The following is a 9,852-nucleotide window of genomic DNA, read 5'->3' on the forward strand; positions in this document are numbered from 1 at the left end:
ACACTTATCACAGTGGCAGATAGACAGAAGTTTTCATTACATCCTTGGTATCAATGTAAAATTTAACATGTCCTTAATTATAGCACTCTGAGTGGCAACCCCACAATATTTAAAGAAGAATGCAAAATCCTAATCTCTGCAGGACCATACTAGTTCATGGCAAACAGCCCTGAGAATAGCACAAAACACCCTGTGAGACACAGGTAAGACAAACTGATCCACATTACAGCAAATACCAGCATATTTTAATCTTCCTCTAAAACCAGCCAAATGAGTGGCATTCATTTGGAGGAATTAATGTAAATAATTATATTCAAGCACCAAGCCAATCCATTTGCAAATCCTACCCCATTTTGCTAGCTAGCAGGTGACTGTTTGTGACTCTTAGCAGCCACAGGCCCTTGCTGTGCAAAAACAAGGCCTTGCTGTGATTTTTCTGAATATTCTCATGGTATGCAATCATTTTAAACCTAAAGATGAAGCAGAGGCTTTCTTTAGTAAGATCTTTCTGCCAAATTCTCTGAACACATGTGCCTTTAAAGCAGGCTTGGACAAAATATTTTATATATATTGATCAAGTGACACCAACAGGCTCAGTAAAATCTTCTAGCTCTGTTCTTATGAGCTGAGAATAAAGAAAATTACATTTTGGAGGAGAGTAGCAAACCATGGCTACCAATATTCAAATGACAAAAATGTCTGAGGGAATTCCAGATGTCAGCCATGTGTTATGGTTTAATAGTTCAGCTCTGAGTCACAAGCACAAAAACCTGTTATGAAACACATGCCTGCCTGCATGTGTGTGTGCACACAGCAGTGTGGGCTAAAAAAGGAAAAGTCATAATTTGGAGGGCATTAAGAGCACTGGAGAAAAGCAGTCAATCTAAGATGAGGTGGGAGGAAATCAGCATGGTTTGTCCTATGCCATGGATCAAGGGTGTGATGATTTATAGCTTCAACATTTACAAACTGAAGTTATAATTGAAGAGAGATTAAACACCCACTTGACAAGCATGTGTAATCCTTCCAAATCCTAAAAGTCCAATCACACCCTGTGTCTTAAATAATCACTAGCCTAAATCACCCACACCCGACATGTGAAACTCATGAAAGTTCAAGTAATTTCTAACACAGATATTTCAAATAGTAGCATTTATACTGTAATTTATTAGATTCTTCTGGCATTTTTTTTCTTCTCACATAAGAGAAATAAATACCCATGGCACCAATGTTGGCATGAGATATCACATGCCTCATCTTCTTTCTGGTGAAGAAACACAATCATTTATTGCTCTGAGAGCAGCTGGTGTCCATGGGCAGGCACCCCTCACTTGTTGATTTCAGCTCTCCCTGACTCTGGATGGTGGGCCTGCAGGGGAGCTGGCAAGCAAGATGTTTCCTCTCTGCTGTCCTCTAGCTTGGCTACCTGACCAAAGCAGAGACCTGCATGCAAGCAGAATAATGTACTTTAGCTCACAAATTTTTACTCCTGGAAGCAGTGTTGCCTGTGTCACACTCCCACACACTGCCATCAGCCTGCCCCTCCCCTTGCTGTCTCCCTCCATCTGGGTGAATCTTCCAGGAGCACAGCTTCAGGAGCTTTGGGATCTGGACCAATGGGTCTCAGGGAATTTGCACAGCAGTGCAATCCATAAGGAGCTACGGACAGTTTGTCATCCCCAAGAATTATGCCCCAAACATCCACAGGCAATTGCACACTGCAGGTTTTCATGGCCGATGGCAAATCCCGTTTGTATTTGGATGTGCTCCTGGCGTGCCCGGGCACCCACACAGCCAGCTGGGTGCATGCAAGCCTGAGCCAGGCAGGCCAGCAAGGGCAGTCAGGGCACACATGTGGAGAGCAGGAACTGCAAGCTAGGCATGCACAAACAGACACACGCTTCTATGAAAATCATACCTTTACAGCTATGTTTAAATAACCGGTATTAGAGGACTCTGATGACTCTGTGAAAGGACAAGTGGTATAGTGGCAATGAAGTGGCTCAAGCAAAATCACTTCAAAGCCGTTCATGTTGGAGACTGGAGAGTGGGAGGAAGAGGAGCAAACTTCATCTGTAGGACACACAGCAAGGTGCTCCTTGGAAGTGGGGATGGGTGAAGGCTGCCTGCTCTCTGGGGCCTCCCAGACATGCTTATCAGCTGCACCAGTTGGTCATCAGATTAAGGAAATCGAAATTATGCTGATTCTGTCTCTGTTTTGGTCTTGCAAAGCAAGAGACAGACAGTGCTTGATAAGTGCCTGTGTGCTAAGAGTGTACCAAAGGTTTTGGTCTACCCCACGGGTGCCTGCAAAGAGGACAATCCTCCACTTGGGAGCTCACAAGAACCTTTTCTATTTCCTCCAAAACTCCCTCCACTGTAAAGCACAGGTTTGAGGGCAGGAAAGGATGGATGTTAAACATACTGGAAAAAAAAGCCTAACCAACAATTGTCAAACACATTTATGTGCCAGTCTTTGTGAATTAATATTTTACATGGGAATTTGGACAGGTGCAGTGTTACCAGATCGGGTAATGGCAGCCCCTTGCCTATATAGCTAGCCCTTATTTGTCTTGCTGTGGTTTCCACTTAGCTAAGACCCACAGCAGTGATGATTTCAGACCCCGTGTGGCTGAAAAGCAGCAGGGCTGCTCTCTGCTGTGGCAGGCAAAGGGACCAGTCAGCCTCCACCACTGGGCACTTGCTTGGGCCACTGCCTCCCTGGGTGGCCATGGACTCAGGGCAGGCACTGGTTGCCAGCAACACCTCATCACAGAGATAGCACTTACCTCCTGTGTGCCAAGAGAGAACACCAGCTTCTCACAGCAGTGCCAGCACAGCCCTAAACAACTTGCAACACAAGCTGCAAGCAAGGGGCACTCATGATACCCTTCTTCCAAGCATTACAAACATTGCATATAAACCTAGCCCTAATTTTGACAGCTCCTACTGAAAAGCCCCAGATAAATGCCTCTCCCTGAGTTGCTGCTGTTTACAGGGGCTGCAGTGTCAAAGTACGCCCCAGCAACAAGGGCAGGAGGAGTTTGGCTCTGTGGGCATGACTTGATCAAAAGGCAGGCATGCCCTGAAGTTTTCAGACATATATTATAAAGCAACAGCATTTACATTAATTTTGTCTGCATTGTGACTCGGTGGGAAATGGGGCTGGTAGGGACAAAGCAGAAAGGGAATGAGCAGATGCTGCAGTGGGAGATGGCACATGGAAACAGACATAACTAGATTTTTAAAAATTGATTAAAAAGGAAAGAAATGTCACAGGAGAGGGTCATCACGATTCAGCAAAGGCAGTCTGCTGCCCCAGAAGGCTGAGCTTTGCAAACTGGGGCCATAGGCAAAGTCTGATGGGTGTCAAAGAGCCACCCAGCATGTGCTCAGGAGATGGAGCAATGGAAGTTTCCTCGGCCATGGCCTCCAGTAGGTGAGGTGGGTGCACACCCCATCAGCTGCCCCAGTGTCGGGCAAAGCTGCTCTGTATTTACCTCCATCCCCCAGGAGCTATTTTTGCAAGAGCTCTTTTGATGACACAAACTATGCATGATGACACATTTTGATGTGATTTTGATGACACAATGCACTAAAAAATGTGCATTGAGCTCCAGATGTTGCTTTTGGGAATTACTTTTTTTGGATGACGATTTTTCTTAAAATTCTACCCACTTCAGAAATACTGTTATGGAGAAAAGGAAAAAGAAAAGAAAAAGGGAAAGGAAAAGGGAAAGGAAAAAAAAGAAAAAGAAAAAGAAAAAGAAAAAAAGAAAAAGAAAAAGAAAAAGAAAAAGAAAAAGAAAAAGAAAAAGAAAAAGAAAAAGAAAAAGAAAAAGAAAAAGAAAAAGAAAAAAGAAAAAGAAAAAGAAGAAAAAGAAAAAAAGAAAAGAAAAAGAAAAAGAAAAAGAAAGAGAAAAAAAGAAAGAAAGAGAAAAAGAAAAAGAAAGAGAAAAAGAAAAAGAAAAAGAAAGAGAAAGAGAAAAAGAAAAAGAAAGAGAAAGAGAAAAAGAAAAAAAGAAAAAAAGAAAAAGAAAAAGAAAAAGATGCTGTAGCACACGTGTTCCCAAGTCAAATCCACGTTAGAATAGCTCCATCTCGTGGAAATCAGTAGCAGCAGTGGGAGCAAACGATGTAGAAGAAAACTGTAGGAAAATGTTGGCAACTTGCTCCTTGGCCGTGTGTGCCAGCAGTGGCTTTGGTATCCATAGGGGTTTTCCTAGCCCCATTCCTCCCAGAATTTCAGCCCGAGCTGTAGGTTTGAAAAAACAAACAAAAAAAAAGTATTTGCAAATCCAGCATACCTGGCATATTTTATTGGATTTTTGACATATAACTGTTATACTTACACAGTTGCTGTAAGATCATGCTCAGAGCTCAGGGGAAGTTTGGGGCTATGTGGTGGCTCCAGCCGCTGTCACCCAGAGCTCCACTTCAGACCATCTCCCAGAGGGACTCCCTGTCCCCCATCTCTCTCTGCTTCCATCGATTAATTTACAGCTGAATCTGCACCTCAGCACTTTTTTTCTCATGTCTGTCATTTAGTTTCCCTCTGTCTGTACCCCTGTGCTTGTACTTGTAAAATGGAGGGAACATCTGTACTGCAGAGCTCAAACACGTTTCTGTCTTTAAGGAATTTCCAGTTTAGATAAGAAATTCATGAGGTTACATTTTAAAATAATAATTACTCCCTCTTTCCTAATGTACTGTTGGATTTATTCTCTTGTTTATCCAGACTCTGAGTTTTACCCTCAGATAACAAAGTTCACTTAAAACTTTCCTTTTAAAGTCTGTTTAATATATATCTTGAAGGACAGGAAGTGAATTTCAGCATGAAGTATATGTCCTTTTGGTATTGCACTGTTACCACTACTTAGAATCATCTAAGCGATGACAAAATCTTTCAGGCCTAGGAGGTCTAGCAAACATCCCATAAACTACAGAAGACATCAACAAGTCACCAGCATAGATCGCTGAACATAGACAGAACAACCTCCTCACACAAACACAACAACCTCCTCAGGTGAAACTGCACTCACCTGCAAGGTGCACAAACACTTGAATAAAGCTAAGAAGATGGATTACCCTGAAAAGGTAATCCTTCATTGTCTTCTCATGCTCAAGGTGTCCCACAGTGCCTCAGCAAACAGTGCCCATTCAGCACATGGGCATGAGAGCTGGAGCTGCAGACAGGCACAGCAGCATGCACTGCAGGAATCCTGTACAGCTGGCCGTGATGAGGTCCAGGCTGACAGCAGTTTAGAAATGGGACCTCAAAAAGAAAGGCCATGGAAAATGCTGTTAACTGAAAATCTACACAAAGTCATGGTTGTGTCTCGAGTAACTGCCTAGATTTCCTCCAGCAGCAGGCAGCCAACTAACTCTGTTGAAAACTCTAGCTCCCTGAGGTCCTGCTCACTCCACAATCCTGGGTATGATTACTGCAATAGCAATTGCTTCTTGGGCTGCTTAGGTATCTGAAAGAGACAAGGAAAAAAGGTAAAACTAAATAAGAGGATAATATGGGAGGCAAGTTTTGTCAAATTATCAAGATCATAGGAGTTTTTCTCTCTGCTATTGTTCACCCCACTGTCCTCTTCTAGAGTTATTTCCACTTGTGTGTAAAACAGTCCATTTGTGCAGCCGTATTGCCCACACCCAGATTTTGTCATTTTATCAAACCAGGCAAACCCTGTCCAAGACAGGCTTACTAGTCACAAACAGCAGCACATTGAAAGACACTGCTGTTTTTATCACACAAAAAAAACATCTGAAAGTTACTATTTTTTCATTAACATGGAGTGCCAGTGCCCAATCCCTAGTGTTTCTTTAAGACCCGCTCTTCTGTGAACTAAGAAAAATATACATCCCATGGTGCAGTGCAGACTGACAGAGACGCGTGTCTGCCCCAGGCAGTGCAGCTCGGATCAGCACTGCAGCATGACAAACTACAATTCACACACCTTCTGGGAACATTTCTTTAAACATGGTTTTGTCCCCACAAGCAGGAGGTGACAGCTCTGAGCAGACGGAGAAGCAATGCAGGAGAGGGGATGGGGGCTGCAGTGCTGGCAGCCTTCAGATGCTGCAGATGATGTTAGGTGAGGGAAAGGGTCAATTGTCCTCAACTGTTGACAGCAAAATAAGCAACAAGTTAAATTAGAGCAAGGAAAATTGCTACACCAAGAGTAAAAAGCCTGTAATTGACAGCAAGTGACTGGGCAACAGGCCCCAGTGACAGAGGAAGCGCTGACTATCGGCCAACACCATCCCAGCAAGACTTCATTGTCATTGCCAGTGGGAGGAGGGAGCCCAGCCACTGCTCCCTTCCTTTTGAGCTAGGGAGATTAGCCATCCCAGGCCTTCCCTGCTATGGGCCTGGCTTTTCATCTGCTCCCAGCCACCCCAGGAGAGCACAGAGAGCTGGGGTACAGTGTCTCAAGAATTTCACTCCTTCTTTAAAAGTTATTGCAAAAAACCAAGAGAAGGCTTTGGCTTGCTTCTGGCGTTCCTTTGAATGAAATTGGTATTTTGGAGGGATGGCAATACGCAAAGAACTAACACCCAGACAAGCTGCAGTGTGAAGCTCTGATGTGCTTTCTCTGATGGAAATAAAACCTTGCCAAAGACTGAGTTGCCAAGTGAAACTCTTTCAAAAGACTAATGACCAGCCTGCATACTGTTACCCCCTGACAATACAGTAGGACATCCATCCAGAGATTTTTCAGGGGGCTGAGGAGCAGACCAGGATCTGACAAACTCAGCAAGCCTAAAGAAATTCTCCTTGCACATAGTTTTGGAAACAGGGACTAGGTATTTGGTGTATATACGAAAAAAAACCACATGAAAGCTGACATTAGAGCAGACAGGATTTCGGGAGTGAGTATCTGATGGGAGAAATGACCTGTGGCCCCAGGTCATTGGTTACTGCTGAGGCCAGTAGGCAGAGGGGACATGACTGAATAGCTCTGCACACATGGAACCACTCTTCCCATACCCCCATCTGCCTGAGTTAAAAGAATTTACCCTTTCAAAACCATCTAATAGAAACAGCTCATTAGCAGCACCCAACTGCAGCCTCAGCTCCCAGGAGCCACATAAAGGACAAAACCCTGAATTTTAACAGAGAGGTTGGTTTGTTCTCCCATCAGCAAATCAGATCCGTCAAGGATTCACACTTGGCAAGAAAGGCAGGACCACTGTGAGACCTATCTCTGCAGCATGGAGAGGACAAAGGAAAAAACGTCATGCTGTGGCAAAATATATTTATTTTGACATATTCCCGAAAGGAACATGCATTTTACATTGTTAAATCACATGCTATAACCAGTAGTTACCTGGCAGCTGGATGGATGATGACCAGGCAAAGACCATCAGTGTGAAAGATAAGAATTTGTTAATGTGAATGGGGGAGAAAATGGAGGGAAACTTGAGAAATTAATTGAAGCACTCAAAACTCTGCTGAAACATCACTTCACATTCCCAAAACATCTGGCTGAGCACGACCTATGGTTTTTTTGCCTTGTTGTTGCAGTGTCAGGTTTCTCCCATTATTCTCACTCACCCTGAGCAGAGGCACAATGCTCCTGCATTTCAGCAGGTGGAGGAGGAGAGCCACACAGTCTCACCAGTGGCCACTCTGTACTGAAGGGTCATGGAAACCTTCTCACAGACAGGATGTGGCTGGAACACTTTAAAAACACTTTGGATACAGCTATGGCTCCTCACCAGCATTTCTTCCTTGAAAGCAGCAGAGGTTTCTCTCTTCTCTTCCTGCAGCTCTGTATACAACAATTCATGTTGCTTAGCAACAGGGATTCCTTTTAAGATGCTCTTTTGTCATTTCAAAGCCTCCATGCCAGAAGTTCTTTAAATAGTCTGAACTCACACCAGCTTCCTCAGCTTGGCTCTTTTCCTTTATCTCTGCCTAGTTTCCTTCCATTGCAAGGTTAGCATCTGTCCAGCCAAATCAAATCCAACAAAAATGCAACTTCCAGTGATCAGTCCAGCCTCACTGTGCAAGGGCTAAGAATTCACTTTCCCCAAAGCCACATCAAGCAACACCCAAGAGAGCCCAGTGAGGAAAAGGGAAGCTTAAAAGGGTTTTAGTTCCGATTTTTTGCTGGCTAGTCAAGTCAGAACTGTTGCAATTAATAGATTTATCTATTGTTTGTTTAAAATCTAGGATTTAATACTTGTGCAGCTCAGTTTGTCAGATTTTGTATCGTTTGGAGAGAAGAATAATGGCTTGTTAATAATCATTGAAATCTGCTTTATCTTGGCTTTATAGTGCTTATACAGTACTACAAAATACTCATTCCCATGGGGAGCAAGAACACTGAGTATTTTGCTTGCTTAGCAAGGAACAGAGGCTGAATTTTTGAGACAGAGAAAAGTCTTACAACTGTTTCACAGAGTAACAGGGAACACAAGCACTGCGATCCTCAAGACATCTTCTGAATTTTTGAAAAAACACAAGCTACTCAAGGAGGGTAACACAGCAGCACTAGCTATACAGAAGCAGTGTCTGCAGGGAGAGCATAGGAGTTATTTCCCCTTTGAAGAGGAAGCATGGATGAACACAACACCAGTAATTAATCTGTTGCCAATTAATCTTGTCAGCAATTTCCTTCCTACTTAGTGCCTTTGTCCTGGACACTTTCAGTCTGCATTTGATAGGACTTCATGCAGCTTCACATGCCCCAGCCATGGCCAACTTGGCCTGCTGGCCAGCAGCAGGGCTCAGGATGAAGACACGGGGGCCAGGAAGCCCTGTGTTCCTTGGCCTCTAGCAAGCTGCAGTCATCATGTGGAAGTTTGTTCATCCTGTCTGCTAAAAGAAGAGTCCTGCCGCCCCCTCTGGAGCCAGGGGTTCCCGGGCATGGCTCAGCAGTAGCACCCTGGCTAAGCGCCTGCACCATCAATCCTTTTGGAAGTTACCACAAGTAAAATCCACTAGAGAACAATCCTTCAATAGAGCGGCAACCAGAGGAGTGCTCACTCTATTTGTTTGGAATATTTCTACACACAGTGCTCACATCATGTCCCTGGTCACACTGTCCCTTTCTTCCAAGGGGCATCCAGGTCACTTTCTATGCAAATGGTTTTCTTAAGTCAGGGAAATTTTGGATTGAAGCTGTGGCATGTCTTCAGCACTAACCTCAACCATCAGTACCAGAGAAAGAAGCTGGTGTGTTGTAGTCTTCAGGTTTAGTTTAGCAAGCTGCAGCTTTCCTGAGAGCTCAATGAGGATGCTTAGGGCAGTGCGACCATTATCGCACTCCTGCAGTCCATTTTGGACGGCCCCGCGGTTCTTGCTCCGGCAGCTAGCAGCACTACCAGTGATGGCAAAGGAGGCGAGAAGGGTCTCTCCATGAGGATTTGAGAGGACTTCAATCACATCTTCTCCCAGCGAACCCCAGAGGCAGAGAGACCTCCTAATCCAGTCACAGGGAGGTTTTGTCAGGGGCTCAGGGGCGGTCCATGGGCAGGGTTGGGGTACAGGAACCAATAGGGAGAACCCAAGGGAGTGGCCAGGACTGAGGGCAGGGGAGAGCTGGGTAGGGAACATGGCATCAGAAAAGCAGTGGGTAAACAGATCACCACACTGGTGGTTTGGTCACCCACCAAGGAGTGGTGGCAACCAGAGGAAGAGGAATCCCTGGGGAAGGGGTATACTGCAGCCTGGTCCCTGGTTGCCTGAAAGAACCACTGGGCAAGCTGATGCTGGGAGGGCATCACCGGTGCAGTCCTGCACCTCTTGTCCCACTTGTGTCCCTACCACCCTCAAGGCCAGGTAAAGGGATGTTGCTGGAGAGCACATCTGGCTGTTATCTCCTTCCCTTGTTT

At 44.7% G+C, this 9,852-nt stretch overlaps 1 long non-coding RNA gene across 1 annotated transcript; it reads right to left on the reverse strand.

Annotated features, from left to right (window-relative positions):
- Nucleotides 1–4,060: 4,060 nt before the first annotated feature.
- On the reverse strand, nucleotides 4,061–6,172 carry LOC125320552. The gene is made up of 3 exons (XR_007201177.1): nucleotides 5,967–6,172; nucleotides 4,353–5,480; nucleotides 4,061–4,255 (listed from the first exon to the last, which is right to left on the reverse strand). It is a non-coding gene; the product is annotated as an uncharacterized LOC125320552 (long non-coding RNA).
- Nucleotides 6,173–9,852: the final 3,680 nt, after the last annotated feature.

This window comes from Corvus hawaiiensis, chromosome Z (genome assembly GCF_020740725.1).
Source record: "Corvus hawaiiensis isolate bCorHaw1 chromosome Z, bCorHaw1.pri.cur, whole genome shotgun sequence".
Classification (NCBI taxonomy): Eukaryota; Metazoa; Chordata; class Aves; order Passeriformes; family Corvidae; genus Corvus; species Corvus hawaiiensis.